The 22706-nt window shown below is 41.0% G+C and overlaps 1 protein-coding gene across 5 annotated transcripts in view; it reads right to left on the reverse strand.

Moving 5' to 3' along the window:
* The window catches only part of PAG1 (phosphoprotein membrane anchor with glycosphingolipid microdomains 1), a 182241-nt gene that overhangs the window by 138835 nt on the left and 20700 nt on the right, over nt 1-22706 (reverse strand). For 3 of the 5 annotated variants that reach the window (XM_090040236.1, XM_090040233.1, XM_090040235.1), the window contains exon 3: nt 5965-6029. The exons of the other annotated variants lie outside the window; for them this stretch is intronic. The gene's annotated coding sequence lies outside the window, so the exon portion shown is untranslated. The remainder of the gene's footprint in view (nt 1-5964; nt 6030-22706) is intronic. 5 annotated transcript variants of the gene reach the window in all.

Raw genomic sequence — 22706 nt, forward strand, 5'->3', positions numbered from 1 at the left:
CAAGCAGAGAGTGTTTACAAGCCTGAGAGTGTTTAGAGTTCTTCTGCAATTAGACCAAATTCCTTGCTTTTCATAACGTCTTTTAAATAAGATGTTAATTTTGACAATGAAAGTGTGCACAAACTTGTGAGTGCTGTCATTTGTGGGTTCATATACTGTTAGGGTTTTCAGCATAAGTATCAAACCTATCGTCTAGGTAATCCTTTAAGCCACGAGCTGAAATAACACAGGCTGGGAGGAAAGTGATGGGGAGGGGGAAAGGAGGGCTTTGGTGGTGTGTCAGCAGCAGGGAGCTCTCCCTGCACCCAAGCCAAGGCCAAGCAGCTGGGAGCAGTGCTTGTGCTGCCACCACTTCTCTCCATAACCCCTATTCTCTGGCTGGAACACAGACATAGCTTACAGCTGGTGGGAACTGAGCCAGGGCTGAGCAGCTGGAAACTGCATCTGCACTGCTGCCACTTCTCTCTGCATCTGCCTCCCTCCCCACTTTCTGGTTGTGGCTCAAGCAGAGCTGGAAGCCGTCCGGCCCCAGTGTAGTTCCCCACTGGCTGGAAGCTGCAGCTGAGGAGAGGTGGGGAGAAAGAGACAAGGAGAAGGGCAGCAGGATTGACACAGCTGGAAGCCCACCTCTGTGGCCCATGGGCTGTAAGTTGCCAACCCCTGGTCTAGATCAGCAGGTCTTTACTCAAATCCCAAAATTCATTCAGTGAAGCTTACCCAAACAGTGGTCCTGCAAAAAAAATGTACTAAAGCTGAGATTTTTGCACATTATAGACATATAGTGAAATGAGAAAGCCTCCCAGCAACCTAGTTTTAGCCCAGTGGTACAACACAAGTTAGAGAACATGAGCTCATTGGATATGAAAATTGAATTTTAAAAAGTGATCTTATAATATGGATCACGCTGTCGAGGGTGGGGAGGGAGAGGAAGTTATCTTCTGAACTGCAAAATTTAATTTGGACAAGCCTTGGGGAGGGGAGCAGAGGGCTTACTTCTTCACTACATAAAAAAATTGTAGTTTCTGCAACTGATGACTTTTAATTCTGCCTAAGAAGAAGTCGGCTTCGTCTTTCTGTACCCAAATGAGTAGAGACAGCTATAAAACACTCTAATGGTCTGACTTTTGAAGTGACAAAAGGACAGTTGTTTTCCAACATACCAACTTAAGCTGTAGAGTGGCCCAGAGTTCAAAGGGCAGCCAAGTGAGCACTTGAAATACTATATCAAGAGCCGAAGAGGAGACAGCTAGTCCTAAATGGAAGGGATCTCAATCCCATCCAGAGAAATCAAAATTAAAGAGTGAAAACCAATTTTTTTAAAAGTCCTCTTGTATATAGTATTTGAAAATTGCTGCCAGATATCCCCCTTTCCTTTCCCTTGTGTTTTTGAATTAAGACAGCATAATTAGATCGTCAAGGTCCAGGTAAGGGGCAAATTTCAAGCCTTGCTGTTTGGTTATATACATATGCAAAATGTATGCATGCTATTTCCAATGAATAATTATATTTCCAAATAATATCTGATTGCCCCTGATTAAAATTGGGCATTCCTGCTTTAAACACCAAGCAAAATCAAGCAGCTATAGTGAAAACTTCCTCATTCTGCTTTCTCCAAGATCTAAAGCCAAACATACAGAGCAACTCTATTTCAGGGTAAAAGTAGTTCAGTTCAGATACCAGTTAAGTCCTGAAACTCTTCTCTGTAGGAACTGCAAGCTCTTAGTGATTGAATTATGTCATCTCCTCTATATCATGAACTGAACTGACATCTACAAAAGCAACCTGCTTGCCTCTGGTCCCAGAACTGACAGACAGAGCTTTACACAAGAAGTCACAGAGCCTCATCCCAAATTATTCTTTTCCAGTTTGCACAGTGAGCACTTAGGAGCCTCATAGCTCAGTTAGTAAGGTGACTGGCAACAGAATGGGAGAAGCTGGGTTTGAGGGCAGTGGGTCTCCACTTATTATTTACACATTTGGCATGGCTCAGAGACCTATCTAGCTCATGGCTGTGGCACAGATAATTTTTCTCCTGCATTGGGGTTCTCTGATAACCCTAAAGCAGGCAGAAGAGCCTGTTGGTGTTATAGCTGTTCCGGGAAGGATGGAAGTACAGGCCTCCTCTCCAGCCTGCTTTAGGATTAGCAAAGAATCCTAATGAAACAGAACAGCATGCACATACCACAGCCCTTCCCAATCTGGTTGTATAGCAGGCCCTCAGGACAGTTTTACCTGGCTACAGTGGCAGTGGCACCCAGCTGACAACCACTGAGGTAAGTTGAGTGCAACAGTGGCTCTCAACTGAGGCTGCTCCCATATTCAAAGCAGTGGGGGAGGACTGCCATAACCCTGAAAAGGTTAAGACCTACTGATCTAGAAAATGGTGCTGAGATTAACGGATGCTTATATTTAATTAGATCCATTTAACTAGATCCAACTCGCCTTTTCACCTTAAAACTCCAAACCACTATCAAATCATTTCCATCTGAACTACAAGAAAAACTACAGAACTTGATCCCCCCCCACTACCCAACCCAGGGACTTTTTACATGCTCCCTAAAATCCACAAACAAGGGAACCTAGGCAGACCTATAATATCCAACCATGGAACCCTAACTGAGGTAATATCAGGTTTTGTTGAATCCATCCTAAAACCTCTCATCACTCAAAGAGCAAGTTTTGTCCAAGACACAACACACTATCTATGAAAACTTAAAAATACAAGCCACCTTCCCATCAACACCCTGCTAGCCACCATAGGTGTCACCAGGTTATATACCAACATCCCACAACAGGATAGCATCCAAGCCTGTCTTACATATTTACAAAAGCAAGTTTACAACTCAAGAGTACAGACCAAAAGACATTACTAAACGTATACACGTCATCTTCACACACAACAATTTCACTTTCAATAACCAACACTTCCTTCAGACCATGGGCAAAGCTATGGGCACCAAAATGGTCCCACGATATGCTAACTTTGTTATGGGCCACCTGGAAAAATAATTTTTCAAGAACTAGACCATCAAACTTGTGCTATACCTAAGGTATATAGATGACATCTTCATCATTTGTAGCAAAAAACCTTCAAATTCTGATTGATTTCCAACACATATTCAATAATCATCAACCCTCCATCAGAATACTCCAGCACCAACAGTTCCTTTTTAGACACTATGATCAATGTACAAGAAACCCATGGACCAATATACATATCTGTGCAGAACCAGCAATCACCCTAAACATACCAAGAAAACTGTAATATGCAGCCACGCCCTCCGATATCACCAAATTTGTACAGAGAACACCCGCAATCATCACCTCACAAATCTCAAAAGGGCTTTCACTCAACAAGGACACTCCTCCAAAGAGATAGATCGCACTTTTGAAACAGCCACCAGGATACCACATGAAGAATTGCTACAGTACAAAAAGAAAATCTTCCTATGGCCCAAAACACCGAATGGATCCAGACCATGCCATGACAAGAAATGTAAAACCTGCCAACACATCTCCACCCCCATGATAACTACACCCCACAAAAGAATCATCACCATTCCTGGATCTTACACCTGCACCTCCGTAAATGTAATCTCTCATCCAGTGCACTAAATGCCCTAATGGAAAATATGTAGGAGAAACCCAAAAACAACTGCGTACCAGAATGAATGCACATAAAAAATCTACCAAAGAAATATGCCCAATTACCTGTGGGTACATACTTCTTACAAGGCAACCACTCTCTCTAATCTCTCAGTTCTAACCCTCAAAGGAAATTTACAAAACACGTTTCATAGATGAGCTTACGAACTTCACTTCATAAATCTGTTGGATACCAAAAATCATGGATTAAATATAGACATTAGATTTATGGCACATTATGCCTGCCATACAATAACCGCAGGTAACCTGTCTGCATTTTACCAGCTACACTCTGTCACCAGGTCAACATTCCCCCTCCCCCCACACCTGTCTTGCATCTATTGTCTCCCATGGCCTCTGATCCTCACTGCCACACATTTGCACATTCACAGACCTGCATTTTGTATACTGGCTTGCATCTATTCCATCCAGAACACAAGACAACAGCCCCTCCCTATACCTGAAGAAGGGCGTTTGTACCAAAAAGCTTACAAAGAACAATTTTTCCAACTATTTAGCTGGTCTAATAAAAGATATCACATTTAGAAAAAGAACCTTGTCTGCCTATATTTAACTACTGCATTTAGAAAAAAACTGAAGGCACTATCTATAGCTAGGTTTCTCTAATGGAGCTGCTTGAGGAACAGTATATGGTAGACCACTCAGCTGAGTAGTTAAACAGTGTGCATTAGTATAGCTTCCAATAGCAATTGGATATGCTCCATCAGATAAAAATAACATGCCAGTGTTGTAGAGGAAGAATAACTTAAACTCTGATTGTAGGTGTGTTTGTTGGTGTCTAAGCCAAATAAAATGCAACTGTCCCCTTTCCCAGAACTGAAGAGAAACCATGTTTCAGTTCAGTCTAAAATCACAGCGGGGGAAGCATAGCAGCCTACCAACACAGCACCGAAGTCTACATGCCAAGTCCCGTTCCTTGATCAGGAGCATGAACGGGTGCCGGGATCATATAACCCCAGCCAAATATCTGTCCAACCTCCTCTTAAAGACCGCCAAGGTAGGAGAGAGTACCACCTCACTTGGAAGTCCCAGAGCCTGGCAGCCCTAACTGTAAAGTAATGTCTCCTGATTTTCAGCCTAAACCTTCTCTCTAACAATTTGTGGCCATTATTCCTAGTAACCCCGAGTGGTGCCCTAGCTCCATCTCTGGCTTGGCGTTCCCAACAGCCTCCCTGCAATCATGCCAATGGAGGTGTAGTCCTCCTTGGTGATAGCCCCTTGCTTCCACCGTTTGTATGCCTACATGCTAACTATTAGTGAATGTTAATCAGCTGATATACCAATCACTGTAGGATTTAAAAAAATATATCTTTTAACCCAGCTCAAACCTAGCTATGATGCCAATATACAAACATTATGGATAATTAGACACTCCCTAGAAGCAGTGTCAGCATCATCCACAATATTTGGTTTAGAATTTCTCCAACTGAAAACAGTAGTATCTGTGCAAAAAAAGTGTTGATACAATTTACAGACCATATGCCCAAGCCACTTGAGAGGTCGGTAGCAGAACTGGGCACCAAACCAAATTTTCTTAAGTCTAGGCTGGTGTCTCAACTACAACACAATCCTGCATAGGGCTTTGCATTTTGGATGCATCTTCCAGGGCATATGCTTAATCAATATAATTGCTGATCATGTATGCAGAAGTCTAGATGGACACACTTTCAAATAGATTAAATAAATGCAAAATCTTTATTATTTGGAGCCTGGAAAAAATAAGAAAATGAGGCCTAATTTATTTTAGTCTGTGGATTGGAAAAGAAACAACAAATGAGAAAAACAGTCATTAGCCAAGACAAAACACTGCCAGTGGACTGGAGCTATGCCATTCATAGAATATCATACACAAGTGGTCCAGTTTCATAAATATATTTTAGATAACTCATGGAAGTGACTTGAAAGTTGAAGGAAAGGGAAGACTTTCTAATTAAACACCTAAAATTCCAAACCCTTATCACTTACTAATATAATTGCAACTATTCAAATAAGGGAAAAGCAGGAGTAATCTCCTACCAGTTTTCATTTTTTAAATAAAATGCAAATAAAAGGAAACCTGTTTGCAAATATATCAGTTAAAAATGTTTTTTAATGTAGACCAAAATCTCAGTTTTACATACAACATCAAGAATTATAAGCTAGAAGTAACAACTACTATAAAAGCTATACGTAATGTTGCTTTCCAATTTAATCAGTCAGAACTGGTGCCTCAACAAATTATAGGTGTCTATATGTAAGACTGCATTAAACCCAACCTGACCTCCAGAGAAAACAAAAAACAGTTATATAAATAATTACCTTGCTGTCTCTGTAGGCTCTGATGCTGAAGGGATCTATACTATTGATGGATGTCTTCTCCTAACCTAAAAAGGAGAAGGGGGGAAAAAAAAATCACAATTCCAAGCATGTGAATCCAATTAATAATGACACAGCAGGGGAAAAAGCAAAATAATTATTTATGTTCTCATAGTTTTTTCAATTTAGAAGGCCACCTTTAGAGAAAAGGTATTTTTAGTAAACAACATTTCCTATTATGTGCTGTTAGCTGCATACTGGAGCATTAAAGGATCAAGTGAAAAAAATGAAAAGTAGATTCCCCTTCTCACTGTTTCCTTTTTTTACACATGTTTTTGCATTTTGTATCTTGGATAAATAAGTAAGGTGGATCAGTCTGACTTTAATTATCTTGCTCTTGCAGTGATATGGACTCCACAAGCCAAAATAAAACTTGGTCCTCCTGGAAGACAATTTAGGCTAGCTCAGAACCATGCAGCCACATTGTCTTCAAACTGTGCTTTGAGTGACACCTGTGAAATCTCACCGCCTTCCTAGGGTACCTGTGTGGAGCCTAATAAGCAATGCTGCTTATTAGGTACCTAAAGTAAAAGAATCTAAGCTCTTTCCTGGGTGAGAAAGTTGTACCAATTTAAATAAATTGGTTTAGAAACTGACTTAGCTACATTCATGTAGCCCCCTTCTATGGAAGGTCTCTTACACTGATTAATTTGAAGTTAAAAGTGTCCACACAAGGGACTGCACCAGTTTTAATTAAATCATTTCCTAAACTCATTTCATTATATTAGTGCAACTTTCTCTCATACACAAGGCTTAGCTTTTTGTTCCTGAAGAGTTACTGAAAAATTAAAAAGCAGATTCCTAAAAAACCCAGAAATTACTCATTGTACCAAAATACCAGATTAGCAAGGAAGGGGCCATTTTTACACCATCAAATATTCAGAGTTGAATCACAATTTTAAAACAACTTGAGCATTTGGGCATAATATCAGACAATGCACTTTTTTAGATTTTAAGAGGATATACTCATACAGTATTTTTCTTTCGATGCAAGTCTAAAGTGCAGTTAAACTTTTCACACCCAAAGGAGAGAATTCTCTCATAAGTACTAGGGGTGTGTGAAACGGGCCATATTCAATTTGGATTCAGATTCAGCCTGAATCAGGGGACAGTGATTCAATTAGTTGATTTGGATCACTATCCCAATTTAATTTGGCTGAATTCAAATCTGAAGATTTGATGCTGATTTGGAGAATCAGCGATTCGGCCATAGACACAGCTTTAAATACTTTTTCTACATACCTCAAGGTACCAGGTGTGCCCCCCCAAGCGCTCCTGTGGGATGTTCCATCTGCTCTACCATCTCAGCATTCACAACTTGCCTGGTACCTTAAGGTATGTAGAAAAAACATTTAAAGCTGTGTCTATGTCCAAATCATCAAAACTCTCTGAATCGATTTGGAGAGTTCTGATTTGATTTGGAGAAATTAAAGGGTCTCCTGATTCGATTTGGATTTGGAGATTCGGCTGCCGAATCAGCCCAAATCTCCGCTGAATGGAATCAGAGACTGAAGCTTCACACAGCCTGAATAAGAATTACCACTTGCATTTCCTAGTCCAAGGTGTCCTCTTATTCTAAAAATACTCCAGTGCAAGAATACTATACAGTTGTTGCTACGCTACATTCTCAGTCACTACAATACTGGTTTTGCACACTGTGTCAAGGTCAAAGCAACTGCTTTTCTACTGTAATGCTGAAAAGTATCCTGTTCATAAAAAAAATTTCTCCTTCTCCTACTTTGTAACATACGCCATATTAAATTTGCTAATAGGTGGCCAGCATCTACCAAAGCTACTACTCTGGAGAAGATGAACAACAAAAGGCAACTAACATGATTTTTAACATTCTCTCTTTTCTGTTTTATTATTCAGCTTTATTTTTAATCAAACCCATTAGTGTTGGATCTAAGTGCCTTGCAATGTCGTATCAACCTTAATAGCAATTTACCAACAGACCTGAGATCTCTCTCGTCCCAACAGCACAGCAAATACTAAGGAACTGAATTAGTCTAGTGATTATTCTCATACTCCACTTAACCAATCCCAACAGCAGACAAATTTTTAATATTAATAACATTATTATTACTATTAATAACAACACTAATAGTAATCTGTGCCTCTAATTAGCATTTTAGGAAAGGAGGAACAAGGGGAGTTTTATACCCTAAAATGGTCTGCAGTTTGATTCCCTTCTGTTTCTTATGGAAGGTGTTGCACAGCAAAGGCCTGTCTCTGGCTCCTACTAGTTTACTGAATGTCTCATCACCCTTAAGGAAGGCAGTTGCATAGACTTGTAAATAATGGAATAAATTTTACAGGTAAAGTAGACAATTATAAAGCACTTCCTCTGCTGTTCTTATAGCACAGCTATAACAATTAATCAAATAATTTTTAAAGATTCAAGTAGAACCTTTGTTGTTTGCAAACCTCAGATTGAATGCCATCCCAAAAAATCTCATATGACTGTGACTAACAGCAAAAATAAATGTAGGCAAGACACAAAGATTACCAAAATAAACAATAAAACAAAGACAGGACTGCAACAGAATATACCAATCACATACATAGTTACGTACATTTCTAATAGGAATCATACTGCTGGAAAACAGAGATTACAAAAGCCCAGGTTATTACTGAAACAAAATATGATTGGCCAATATTGACATTAAACTAAGATAATAGTAAAAATAGGCAGCTAGAAATCTTTATTTTAATACTGATTCATAGTGTAACACCATTGATCCTCTAGCTTCCTAGTAACAGGTTGTTGAGGTTTGGCATTTATTTGGCACCAATACTGAAGTGTATAATTTCAAGTACTGCTCTATTCTTAGTCAATAAATAGCTATAGTAAAGGAAAAACAAACAAAGAAGAGACTGATACCCCAAATCCTTACCCAGGAAGGTAAAAATAGGGGATTCTGCAGGGAAGCACTAAAGGTGATGTGGAATGGAAGCTGTCCTTTATGTGATGATACACAGACATTCATATTCTGAGGCTGAGCCACAGTGAATTTCCAAGTGATATGGCAACCCATACCTTTGCAAATGTTGGTTAAACTCAATCCAAAAAACTCATCTGGAGTGTGAGTAAATTATATAATGTTTGACAACCTCTCCTGAAAGGAGCTTATCCACTAAAAAAAACCATCCAGCTGTGAAACAGAATTGACTAACAAAGCTAAATAAGGTTTTGTTGCAAGGCACAGCAGATTTGTAAATGAAAAGCATCATGGGAAAAACTGACCCTTAGTATGTGACCAAGAGGCACAAGGAGTTATAAAGCTGCTCTTCAGTACCCTACATGATCTACCCACACTACAAGTCAATGTATGGAGAGTGGGCAGACAGTGTAGTTCGTATTTCATCCTACTACAGCTTTGGATGGGAATTGGGTGGTGCTTCAAATGACTGTCACAGATGAGCTGATACACACAAGGCCTGTGCATCAAGAAGAGGGCCAATGCCTATTACTCCCTTCTAAGAAGCAAGAAGAAAGCAGAGCGCAAATCGTGACTTGAGTCAACTATGCGCTGACTGTAATATAGCGTTTTTTTTAATGTAAACTTATTTTTTTATTGATCCACCAAGCATCTAGATTTTAGAACATTACTAGCCAGACTGCAAGCCACTCCAGCCATATGCATGAGTAGGGGAAAGGCCCAAACAACAGCCAATTGGTGAGCAGAAGCTCTCCCCCAGCGCAGCCCATTGGTGATGCAAGCAAGCACAGTACAAGGGCAGAACTTGGTCATTACATTGGCAGAGCTGGTGCAAGAGGTAGCGCATGCTGTAAACTGGAGAAAGTCAGCAAGTGCCCATGATACTGCAGGCTCCCTTAGACTAGCAGAGGAGTACTCACTGAACCTGATATGCAAGGTCCCTCCTCACCCTCTCTCAATGCAAGCGGTGCCTTAAACTCGCAACATAAATTGTGTGTCATAGCAGAAAATTGAACTTGGCTCCCTCGGCACATTTTTCTCTGCCTAGGTCTGGCTATGCCTCAGCCCCAGAGACATGAGAAAGGTTTGGATGCAGTTTCACTCCAAGGCCCATTTACTGTGTTGTGTGGTAAAAAATGAAATCATGACAGGCAATGAATGGGCACGTTTACTCAATGTAATACTGTAAACGGAGAGGAAATGAAGGGACATTTGAAGTAGGGATTAAGAAAGAAATTACTGAAACTGGCTCGGAAGGAGCCTGGTGGTTTAGGTAAGGCTGTATTAATTTTAATCCTTTCACTTCCTGTACATATTGAAGCGTTACACAAAAAGCCAAAATCCCAGTACTTGGTTAACATGTTAAATTAAATTTAAAAAAAACAGACATGTATTCCTCCATCTTTGTGTCTTTGTATTCACAATGTCCTGCACATCTTTTTATTTGCCCTTCAGCTCCTATTGCTCATGAGGAAGGCATAGAAAGCAGATCAGTTTAACATAGCCAAGAAAACCTGGCACACATGTTCAGTACAGCAGGGGGAAATCAGCTATCTCATGCATAACAGCAACATCACCTGTCACTTGGAAAGAAATGGGTGTCTCAGAATAATACCACCAGGAAATAATTCCAGTGCTCTGATATTCAAAAGCCTACTCCTGGTGCTATTTTCCATCTGCTGGAGAATAGATCAGACATAGACCTTCTAGCCAAATGGAGCCACCAAAAATTCTCTTCATCTATCATGTAACACAAATACAACTTTGACACACAATCATTCATCTTTTCCTGCTCTACCTCCCTACAAATACCCAAAGAAAAAACACAAGAAAAACACAGATTTAGAGTTTAAACACAATAGAAAAAAAAATCTCTCAGCTTACTGTTTCTATTATTCTTTCATTCACAATGAAAATACACTTTCGTTGCTCATGACTACTCTTTTTATACTACCTGGGAATAAATGCAAACAGGAGGACAGAACCCTGCATGACAAAATTGGTAGAATTCCCATAAACTGCCAAAAAGCTCTTAAAGAATCCAAGAGAAAGGCATTTCAGCAGTCAAGCAAGCTGTCAGCATCTGATGAAATAAGTCCCCTGTTTATGAAAGCTTCTGCTATGCATCTCAGATTGTCTATAAGGTGCCTAACTTCAGTACTTTGCCTTCTGCCTAACTTCAGACTAATACTGCTAGCTACCTCTCTCTGCTCATGTAATTAAAGGCTACAGTATAATGCATATTGCATAAGCACATGGGGTCAACCTAAAATTGCGTAGATAACCTTAATTCTGAGCACTTGGCTTTGTGTTTTTAGCATAAAATAGGATACGTATGAATTAAGAGTATAGGTCACACTTCAAACTAAATCGAGACATCCCTGTGTGGCATGGCACACATGAAAGTCACACTGGTCCTCTGAGTTCTGTATCTTGCTGTTCAGTCTACTGAGTGCCAGCATGGTTTTATAGTCTAGGGACAGACATTACAAATAAATTCATTTAAGTGATCAGAAACTGGTTTAAACCTGTAACAGAACAGATATTCAGTGCACATAAATCAGTTTGAAAATGGCTGAAAGTGGTTTGAGATAAACCTGGTTGAATGTAGTGTCAGACTTAACCAATTTGGCTCAGACTGGTTTATGTAATGTCTGTCCCAGACCCCTAGCTGGTTTAAGTTAAATCAGAGACCCCCCAGCATCCCGGCATGCTCTCTGGGGTGGGCTCTCTGCTCCACAGCAGAGCCGGCCCCATCCCTCTGCTCCTTGGCTGGAGCTCAGCAGAGACTGAAGGCATCTGCCTGGCATCCCCCTGCTCCCAGCCCTCCCCTTCCCACTGCCTATGAAGCAGGGATTATTTCCCCATCCCCTCTGCCTTACATAGACACCTCTCAGCATTAGGTAGCAGACCACATGCTGGCTATGGTCCATGCTGTGGCAGACGGACAAAGGCAGAATCAACAGGTAGCTGGTAATGCCCCTCTGTTGTTTTCTTAACGGGGTGGCAAACACTGAGGGCTGATAAACACTTTCAATTTCCTGCTGGGCTGGTCAGAATGGGGGGGAACGCCTCCCAAATCAGAGCCTCCTCCTGGGGCCTGGCAACACTCTCATTCAGCTCAGCATTGTACAAGGGAAGGGAGGGTTGCTCTAGTGCCCTCCAGCTTCTAGCTTGAGCCACTGCAGGACTGTGCCTGCACTTCTGGGATGTCTGGGCAGTTACAAAATGATTCAGCCTAGCCAGATTAGACTAACCTGCAAAGACTAAATGAATTCAGGCTTAGGCTTTTTGAATGTCTGTCCCTAGCCATATTGATCAATCTGAACCACCTCTTACAGATTTTCATTTGTGTGGCTGCCAAAGAAATAACTCCCTTAATTTAAACCCATGTTTTCAGAATTTGAGCTCAGCCCAAGAATGGGATAAAGTCAGCAGGTGTTATCCAAATCAAAACTCATTTATCTCTTCTCTAGAGAGTTCTTGTCCTCTTGACTACTGCAAAGCAGAAGATAAGACCTTAAATGTCTTTACTCTTGACTGGACACTTCTTGCCTGTATTGTACATATGACATTGTATATGGGTAACATTCATTTACATAAACTGTGAATCAAGTGTAAAATGTTTTCAGACTAGATTAATGGCATCTCTAAAGCTGACAACATCAGGAACAGAGATATTCCTCTTTCCTGCGGAACACCAGAAAGGTCCTACTGTCACCCCTTACATTCAGTATGGTTAAGTGTATGAAACTGCCAGGAAAATTACTGAAGAGGCATGGTCTATGTGATATTCAGTATGGCATAATACCCACCTTGATATATTTGAAGCAACAGAATCAAACAACTGAGTTGTGCATCACTGATATATACTTAAGTCTTGATGAAGGGTGATGTGGCAAAAACTTAACCTTGACAAAACTAGTACAGGTATGCTAGGGATAATAGTAAGAAGGATTAAGGGTATATATTTTGCTGCTTGCACAGGTTCAGCAAGCTGCATGCTGTTAGAGCCTAAGCTCCTCAGGAAGTATCTAAGACAAGTCTTATTTCCATCTATACCTAACAAGCAACTTTTTTTTTTTGTGGCAAGGATCACCATTATTCTTGCCTTCAACATCTTGAGATCAAAGACTCTTGTTTATACTGAGACATTAGGAAGGTGAAATCAGGGTAGAATATGGCAGCAGCCTCACTAGGAACAAAAATCAGGCATACAGGACACGCAATTGCTTTTAATATGTTCCTGGGTAAAACTCAAGACACTGTTGTTAATCTGGGAAACACTAAACAATTAGGGAACTGGGTACCTGAGCTATTGGCTCTTGTCTTGTATGACAGCATTAGAGTCAAGACAGTAAATGAGCTCAATCTTGGAGTCCTTTTTAGATCAATCATCCTCTGCCCCACACTGTGTCCCTCCATATTTGCTAACCCTCTGGGAATACTGCAATGCCATTATGTTCCACCCTCTTGTCCTGGCTTCTAGGGATCAATGGGCTCATAATTAGAGGGGTTTAGCATTATTTTATGATTTTCCCACTAGTTGATGGATATGTGTATCAAAATGAAGGGAGCAGTCCCTCACATTGTATTTTGTCCTGTGCACTGTAATTTGTGGAACATGCATAGAAATGGTGCTTGTGATATTTGTTTCCCCACTGTTAAAATTACAGAAGTGTCAATGAAAAGTGCAGTAAGTATATACCATGATCCAGTATAAAGTTGGCTTGAAAAGAAGCAGACAATAATGTCAAGCATAGACACAGCCAGTAGATTTCATCACTGTCCAATAATAAGCTTCCAATTTCATAAAGTTGGCTAAAGCAATTTCAAGGAAGGAAATGTTTATGAAACAATAAAAAAGAGAAGGGAAGAAGAAAAGACTGCAGAATATGCAGCAATTTTCTAGGTATCTAAAAATTTTTAAATCAGTTTCACAGTTTTCAGTTCTCTTCATCCATTACCTAGCAACTGAGAATATCACTTGTAAATCAAGTTAAAACTTTAGACAAATCTTCCAAGCCTTAGCTTAAATGTTCCAAACTAGAGTCATATTTGTTACAGATGCTAAACCTAACAGATAAAGATGCCCTAAACACATGCTGCTCTTGTCAAGAGCTTATTAAACACTATTTAAAAGGTACAATAGAAATTAATCCCCTACATATTACACACAACAAAATGTACAATATCAATGCAAGCATCTGATTTGTGTATATTCAAGATGGGTTAGGTTAGCATAAAACTATCAGCATCGTTATAATAACCTTATTACTCAAAGCTTTATTGTGCATCACCTATAGGAACTTTTTTTGTTTCCAACTGCTTTAAGGCATTAGCATGTGTGCATTAAAAAATAAAATGCAATATTAAAACAAAAAACCTATAACCATCAGGATTTCTCTAGCTTCTATCATAATGGTCTGCTTCTGGCCATAGAGTCTATTCATCAATAGCTAGTAGTAGTACATGCACATTATTCTAATAAGTGAACAGCAGTACTCATGCAGATGATGAGGAAACTCTTATGGACAAATTGTCCCAGGAAGATTCACACATGGCTCCTCTCCTTTCCCAGCCCTCCCGTACATGCTGTAAGTATTAGGAGGTGAGGCTGGAGCAGGGAGGGGATACAGAAAAGATTACTCTCTCTGTGGCACCATTTCCAGGTTTTATGTCCTGTTTCCAAAGGGTGGTATATATGGTACATACCAACGGGGGGCAAATTACCTCTCTCTGGGCACATCCAGATGAGTATATACGTTTGTTTCCCCAGGGACAAGTAGCAGTGGCAGACCTTGTGCCACTGCTAATTGTCCCCAGGGAATGCCCATGCCATATGTGGGGCAGATTACCTTGGCTGGTGTAGGGGAGGCTAGGGCCAGCAACTGTGCTGGCCCCGCTGCCTTACCTGGGCTTCCTGCGGGCCTCTCAGGACTGCAGCCATGGCAGGAATCCTGGACAGCAGCTGGAGTGTGGCTCTGGTCAGCCAGGCTCTAGTTTTGGGTGGCACGCACTGCCACCACATGCACCACCCTGTTTTTTGGGGTGGGTTTTTTGATCCTAGGATCTCCCAAGGTCAACACCTCTCCCCCACACTACAAGGCAGCAGTGTGGGGAATGCCTGCAAGTGTGATATGTGGCACCACAGATGACTCTGTGGCACCACATACCACACATCCGCAGCCATGTGGACATGACCTCTGTGTCCTCTCCGACCAGTCCTACACAGTCTTGGGGGGGTGCAAACAAGGCAGTCATCCCAGCAGAACTGTCCAATACAGAAAGGTTAGAGCCATTAAACACCTGTCTGGGCACCTCTCTACACAGATGACCTCTAAGTAGGTAGAGGGAAGCGAGATATGTATAACCTCCAAAATCTGCTGCCCCAACATATTTTTCCTCCCAGAGGGGAGGATAGGAAACTTTGCCAAAACTGGAAAAAAAAATCCCCTTCTTTCCAGCTCGGAAATTTTTCCTGAAAGATTTTCTGCAGCAAGGTGTAAGCTGACCTTCAGAATTCAATTACAAAAATTGGTTCCCTAACCCCCTCCAGGAGTGTAACTGATCCTTTACCTTCAGGTCCCTTCCCTGCAGCAACACTCAGATAAGCACAGGGACTTCCACACTTACAGACTGCACTGTTTCCTCTATAAACTGGAGAAGCAAGTTTGAAATTATTTTGATAACATGAGAAGATTTTTGCATTGACCCTTGCCAAGTTACTTGATCTGTTCCAGGCTCCAGATTACAGATGTTCCAGCTCACTTTGTGCACTTTTTCTAATTTATTGGTTGTCTCTGATTTTTCCAATTTCTTGAGGTTTTTTCCCCTAATTTCTTGGGGGGGGGTTTCTAATTTATTGGTTATTTTTCTAATTTATTGGTTGTGTCGCAGCACCTGCCTTTTCAAATTCTGCTCCTTTATGCAGGAAGGCCCCATGTGAGGGTGCTAAAGATATCAGTTAAAGATCTCAGTATTCCCTAAACAGATGCCTCCCACATCTTTCCTTTGGGGGCAATACACAAGACAGTGGGCCTCCAAGAGAAAAAGCACAAATTACAGGTCATTATTCTAAAATATTACAGAAGAGTCTTAGACAAAGACACAATTATATAAGGTGGCTGGTGGTATAGCATTTCCCATTGGTCAGATTATACGTAAGCAAGTGTACAATATTTAAGAATGTTCTCTATGTACCACTGCTTTTACTGTCTTCCAACAAACCTCAGCTCAGAATGGAACTGAATGTGCTGTCAGGAATGTAAAATCAAGTCTCATACAGCAGATTAACACATCGTTTGGAAGACTTAGCAGAATTATATTTAATCAAGCTGCTTAGTTCAGAGTCAATTTGATAAAGCATGTCAGAGAAAACACACTGCAACTCACCCAGACACAGCCTGCTTGGAGAAATATGCAAACAAAGCTGAAAATTCAACACTCTAAGGCTGTGTCTACACAAGACATTACTGAGCAGTAGCAACAAGCTACTGCGCAGTAGCACTAACACTAGCAGGCACTAACTCTGACACGATGCTACTGTGCAATAGCGTCAGAAAAAAGCCATGTGGGGAACACCAGTTACTGTTCAGTCATTTAGTACTTGGTTATGTAAGTGCTAAATGACTGTGCAGAACAACTGTGAAATCTGCCACTTGTGTAGATGCGGCCTAAGAGAAGTAAAATTGGACAACAAACACATTTACGTTTCATCTGAAAATTATTCATGAAACAGCCTCACAAAGCGTCAGAAAACAGCCAAGTGGTTTATCTATATTGATAACCCAGTATCCCCCTGCTATCTATAGCTATCTGAACACTCCTAAAGTAAACTTACCTTTGTCTTTATTAGCTTATGCACCAAGAGAACAGGAAAATATTAAAAGATGTTTTGCAATGCCCGGGAAACAATCTTGTGTGTTTTAGTTACACTACTGCAGCAGAATCTTGTGCAGACATACCTACTATATAATTTCCATCTTTCCAAGAGCTGGAAAGCAATCATTAGCATTAGCTATCTGGCAATTAGAGAGACAAGAAAAAGTATAAAACCCTCAAACTTTTGCATTTAATACATGCCTGATCAAAACACTGTCACAGAAATGAACAAATTTTTCACAAAACAGTATGCAAAAGATACTTCTACAAATTCAAAAAATTTTAAATGTTTGTATGTTGAGAACTCTGATGATTAAACTCCACCTGTTCTTTGAACTTTTAAAGTACTAATAATATTAATGTAGCATTTAATATTCCATTCAAAGTCAAGATAATCCTCCTCATATGGTAATATGAAATTACCTTCCTGAATAACACTGCAAGCTGGGTCTAATCATTTTTCTGCTAGACTTGTTTGTACATGATATATTTTTTCATATTCCATCAATTCCTGTAAAATGTCAAATACACATGAAAACACAATCCCCATTATCAAGAGCTGACGATATAAAAATACAAAAGCAGCTAAGCAGCAGAGGAAGCAGACATATGTACATACATGTATACACACACAAAGCAACCAAGTGATTGTCCCAGGCCTTGTTAATTACATCTTTAAATGTATTCCTTTCATGCTTATTATCCAAATAAGGAGAAGTGAGGAGGCAGCTTATTGCAAGGGGGTTTCAGAGGTGTAGGGAAGGAAGGGGAGAGAAAATAAAAAGAAATGGAGAACAGAAACAAAGTGGAGCAAGTGTAGCTGTGGGAGGGGAAGGAGGAGGAGGTTAGGACAAAACCAAGCCAATCACCAGAGAATAAAGACATTCAGCAAGTAGTGTCACTCGGACCCAGGGACTGGGCAGAAATCCCTGACTTCATCTCTGCATTTGTCCCACTTCAGATGCTTTCCTTGCTTGCCAGTGAGAATGTATATTCTAGAATAAGTTCTCCCTGCTCTGCTTCCCTCAATCTAAATGTAGGAGTAACATTTGGGGTTTGGTGCCACTCAAAGGACTTCCTTTCCATGAATGAGGTGGGTCCGGAGGAGGGAGTAATAGGTAGCATGAGGTGAGAGCTCATGCTCACCCATCAGGAAAGTCCAAACGGGAGGAATCTCAAAGCAGCTATATTGTTATGCAGGTGAATTGCAGGTTACAAAGGATCAGCACAGTTAGTTCTCCAAAGACCCATTTTCATAGCTATGCATTTGTAAAAATGTCAGAGGAAAAACTAAACCATTCCATTATTTGGCAAAGGAGCTTAGGAAACACTTCTGCGATGACAAAGCATTATTCATGGCATTCATCAAGATATTTTTATTCAGTACAATTTGGCTGTCTTGGTTACTACGTCAGTCCAAAACCTCCAATACTTCATAATCAAGGAATGGTATGCCCCAATGTGTGTCTATGCAAAGCCTTTTGACACAGAAGTGATTTTAAAAAATATAAAGAATATCAAATTTGTCAAAATTGCCTTACCTTTGTGAGTGCAAATGTGGGTCCCACTGTTCTGAGATGTGGTTAAAACACCTCTATACTGGGGAATTTTCATTTCTTTATTCTTCCCAGTCCCAGGTCAGCAAATGAGAAGTTTGAGTGTACACAAAAGGAAAGACTTGGCTCCTCCAAAATGATGTGTACACACTTAAGGAGCAGAGTGTCCCAATTTATACCAGCTGAAAATCTGGCCCTATTTCCATCTGCCTTTTACTGTAAATCCTGTATCCTGCTATACCCAGAGTAGAAGTGAGAGTGTGAGTGAGTGAGTGTGTGCGTGTGTGCGTGTGAGAGAGAGAGAGAGAGAGAGAGATTTCATATAGGTAAGCGACCTTCATTGGTCATCTAGCCCACCCGCTATCTCAAAACATATGACAGAATATAACTATTTGCAAGTAATATTCTGCATAATGAAAGACGTAAGGTTTCAGATTTCCTCTACACTACTCCAGGGGGGAAAGAGACGGAGAGAGAGAAGCCTTATAATAATATGGTAAAGGTGCAAAGACTACCATAAAAGGTCACCCATAAAAGCTAAACATACACATAGGGTGCATCCCCATATGCAGGGGCGTGCACTTGCAGTGGCAAAAAAAAGTAGCAGCACCAGCCGCTGCGCATGTCCCCTGCACATGGGCTTTGGCGTAGAGCAAAATGCCATTTCCCCACTCCTCCCGGATCCCAGTGTGCTGAAGGCGCTGGGGAGGAATTAGAGGAGGGGAGACACTCTGGATGCCCGGAGGATCAAGCCTTCATGTCTCCCGGAGCATGCTCCATACTGCTTTTTTCAGGGGCTTCTTTTGCTACCAGGACTTCCCAGTAGCAAATTTTGCCCCTGTCCTGCAAATTTGCACATCTGGATCTTGCCACAGGGTTTAGTTTAGCACTAATTACAAAAAAGGAAAAAAAAGAAAAGAAACTAAGACTTACTTACTGAGTTGGATAGTAAATGAATTCCAGGGGGATGTACACACATTATTATAATATTCTCTGGAGCCTCAGTCTGAACACATTTACATGCAGAGAATCATTTAATACGAAAATCATTTTATGCAAATCTCATGAAGGCCACAGAAGAGAACAGAAACAGTAGACAGTACAGAGATTCATGATGCATGTCAGATGGGTAATTTAAGGTAAATCATATTGTTCCGTTACACAAGACATACAACCTGGGGAGAAAATGTGTAGAATCAAAAACATAAATAATTCAGTCATCTTGTGAAATATCCAAAGGGCTACTAGCCTCCTGTTTTTTCCACTGTTTTTCACCACTCACTAAACCTGAAAGAGGCTGAAGACAAATATCTATCAAATCTAAATTAGGTTTTGATAAGGGTGGCCTTACACAATGGAGATAATTATGGGTTTAGGGGCAGGACTTCATGGATTAGCAGCACAGGAGGAAAGGAGAACAAACAAACCCAAAAAACCAGAAAAACAGGGCATGGGCATGTTTAATGTGTTCTAAAGGATGCTCCCGCCTCTCCATATACTACTATCAGAGGAATACCCTTGGTAAATCTAGTAGGAAAACTTTTTTTTTCCAGCTGTAGAAAATTTCACATTTTCAGGAAGTTCAAAGGTCAAAACATTTTGATTTAGAAAAGCTGCTGAGTTGCTGCATGGTGACACCTGGAGGCAGGGTGCCAGGCTCCCTGGTTCTCCCATAACAGGCTGGGTGAGCTTAGCTAAAAGAACTGCATGTGGGGTCTGAAGCCTGTACTGCTTTGTAAAACTGTAGAAAGACTAGGTTGGAAAGAACTGCAGGAGATTATCTAGTCTTAATACCCTGCTCAAGGCAGGATCATCCCTGACTAAACCATCTCATCCAAATATTTGTCTAACCTGCCCTTTAAAACTTTCAAGGGTGGAGATTTGTCAACCTTTCTAGGTAATCTGTTCCAGCGTTTAACCACGCTAGCAGTTAGGAAGTTATCAAACCTAAATTTCCCTTGTTACAGTTTAAGACTATTACTTTTTGCCCCGTCCCCTGCAGCCACAGAGAATACAGGAGTCTAGGAGTGCTCAATCACTAGTCTGTGGGCCAAATGTGGCCCCTGGAGCAATCAGACCTGGCCCACAGAGCTCTCCACAGGTTAGGAAATTTGGCAGTGGGGAAACAGTGGCCATTAATACTGTCAGTAAGATTCTTTCCAATTTACCCACATCTCTTCTGAAATGTGATGCACAAAACTAGACTCAGTACTCCAAATTAGGACATGGCAGTGTTGAACAGTGGAAGAATCACTGTCATACTTTTTCAGTAAAAGCCAAAACCATGCTAGCATAAGCAGGAATTTTATATGCAAGACATACAAATTCATGTTTTTACTCTACTCAGTCAGTACCATTGGGGCTTCAAATGGCAAACAGCATCCAGTTTTGTACCCCACACATCAAGAAAGATGTGGAACAACTGGAGCAAACTGGGAGGAGAGCAGCAAAAAAGGATGAAAGGTTTATAATTCATGACCCCTAAGGAAAAATGGAAAAAATATAGGTGTGTTTAGTCTAGAGAAAAGAAGACTGAAAGGACACATAACAGTCTTCAAATATGTAAAAGTATCTAAGTAGAGGAAGGTTATAAATTTTTCTCATGTCTACTAGAGATAGGACAAGTAATAACAGAATTAATTGTAGCAAGAGAGATTTAGGCTAGACATCAGGAAAAACTTTCCAACTGTAAGGATGGTTAAGCACTAGAACAGATTAGGTGGGGGGTGGGGGAAAATCTTCCTTACTGCAGTTTTCAGTGACAGAGAGGTTTTTTGTTTGGCTGGGGTTTTTTCCCCCCTTTAAACAAAAAGGTTAGCAAACATGATTTAGGTACTGCAGCACTACGAAGGACTAGGTGATTTCTCAAGGTCTGTTCCATCCCTATTTTTTATTATAAGTAAGGTAGTTAATATAATTGTTATTCTGTAGTCCCTCTCTGCAAAGAGGGATTTATTCAGTAGCATAACTAAGGGTAGTCAAATGGGACACCAGCCTTGAGTGCGGGGAGACCATGTTGCAGTAGTAACAGCCAGCATCTTTGAGTCTCTGAGGTCAGGTAGGACCCTCTGGCACTCAGCACAATCACAATTCTCTCCATACCTGCTGGCTCTCTGAAATATCTGCTCAGGGTGTCAAAACTGCTAGTTACACCTCTAGATTTATCAATACAGCTCCTATGAGACTGTAACAGGGTACACACATGTAAACTCCAACGGCTAAGGCTAGGGACACACATTACACATAAACCAGTTTAAGTGATCAGAAACTGGTTTAAATTTGTAACAGAACATTCAATGCACATAAACCAGTCTGAAAATGGCAGAAACCAGTCTGAGATAAACCTGGTTGAATATAGTATCAGATATAACTGATTTGGTTCAAACTGGTTTATGCAATGTCTGTCCTGGACCCCTGGTGGTTTAAGTTAAATCAGAGACCCCCAGCATCCTGAAATCAAGAATGCCTGTGTTGAATACAAAATTAGTCTTCATGACAAAATGTTGGGGTTACTGATATTACCTACACTGAAATTCTATGCTGCATTTCTTAATCATATTGTGTTATTCTTAATTTTCACCTCCTTTAGAGAACATCTACTATAAGTGAGTTCCTGTCAGCTTTCTCTAGGAAAAGTTTTCTTTTTAGAAGCTTGTCAGAGATGAAAGAAAATTCATAATTGTACTCTTTCTGTGTTTTGTTTCTAGACTGTTGCCAAAATAGAAAAGCACAGTGCCACATTTCTACTTTAGAGCAAAAAAAGATAGGTGTAGGCTTGCAACAGACATAACATAATTAGTCTTTGTATTGGTTTGTACACACCCTATAGAAATATTAATCAGTAAACATGTTGAAAAATGTAACTTTGCTAAAAAGCATCCAATGCACCCCTAATCCTGGCTGGGCAAGTGGCAGCAGGGCAGAGCCCCTGCTTCCAGTGCTGGTAGTGGGGGCTCTGCCCTGCCACCACTTGCCCAGCTGGTGCAGGGGGGCATGGAGGGGTGGGTGCTGCCACCGCTTGCCAGCCAGTGCAGAGGGGCAGACACTGCCGCCACTTGCCCAGCTGACATGGGGGGGCACAGGGGACAGGAGCTGCCACCACTTGCCAGCCAGGGTAGCAGGGCAGGTGCTGTCACTGCTTGCCAGCTGGGGCGGGGAGGCTGCCACTGCTTGCTAGCCAACATGGAAGGACACAGGATGCGGGCGCAGCAGCTCTGGGAAGTGGGGCTATGCCCTGCTCCCACTTGCCCCCATCTGCCCGGAGTGAGCCATGCCTGTATCCTGCCCTGGCTGGACAAGCGGC

The sequence above is a fragment of the Crocodylus siamensis genome, chromosome 3 (genome assembly GCF_052110815.1).
Source record: "Crocodylus siamensis isolate JL-2025a chromosome 3, ASM5211081v1, whole genome shotgun sequence".
Taxonomy (NCBI): domain Eukaryota; kingdom Metazoa; phylum Chordata; order Crocodylia; family Crocodylidae; genus Crocodylus; species Crocodylus siamensis.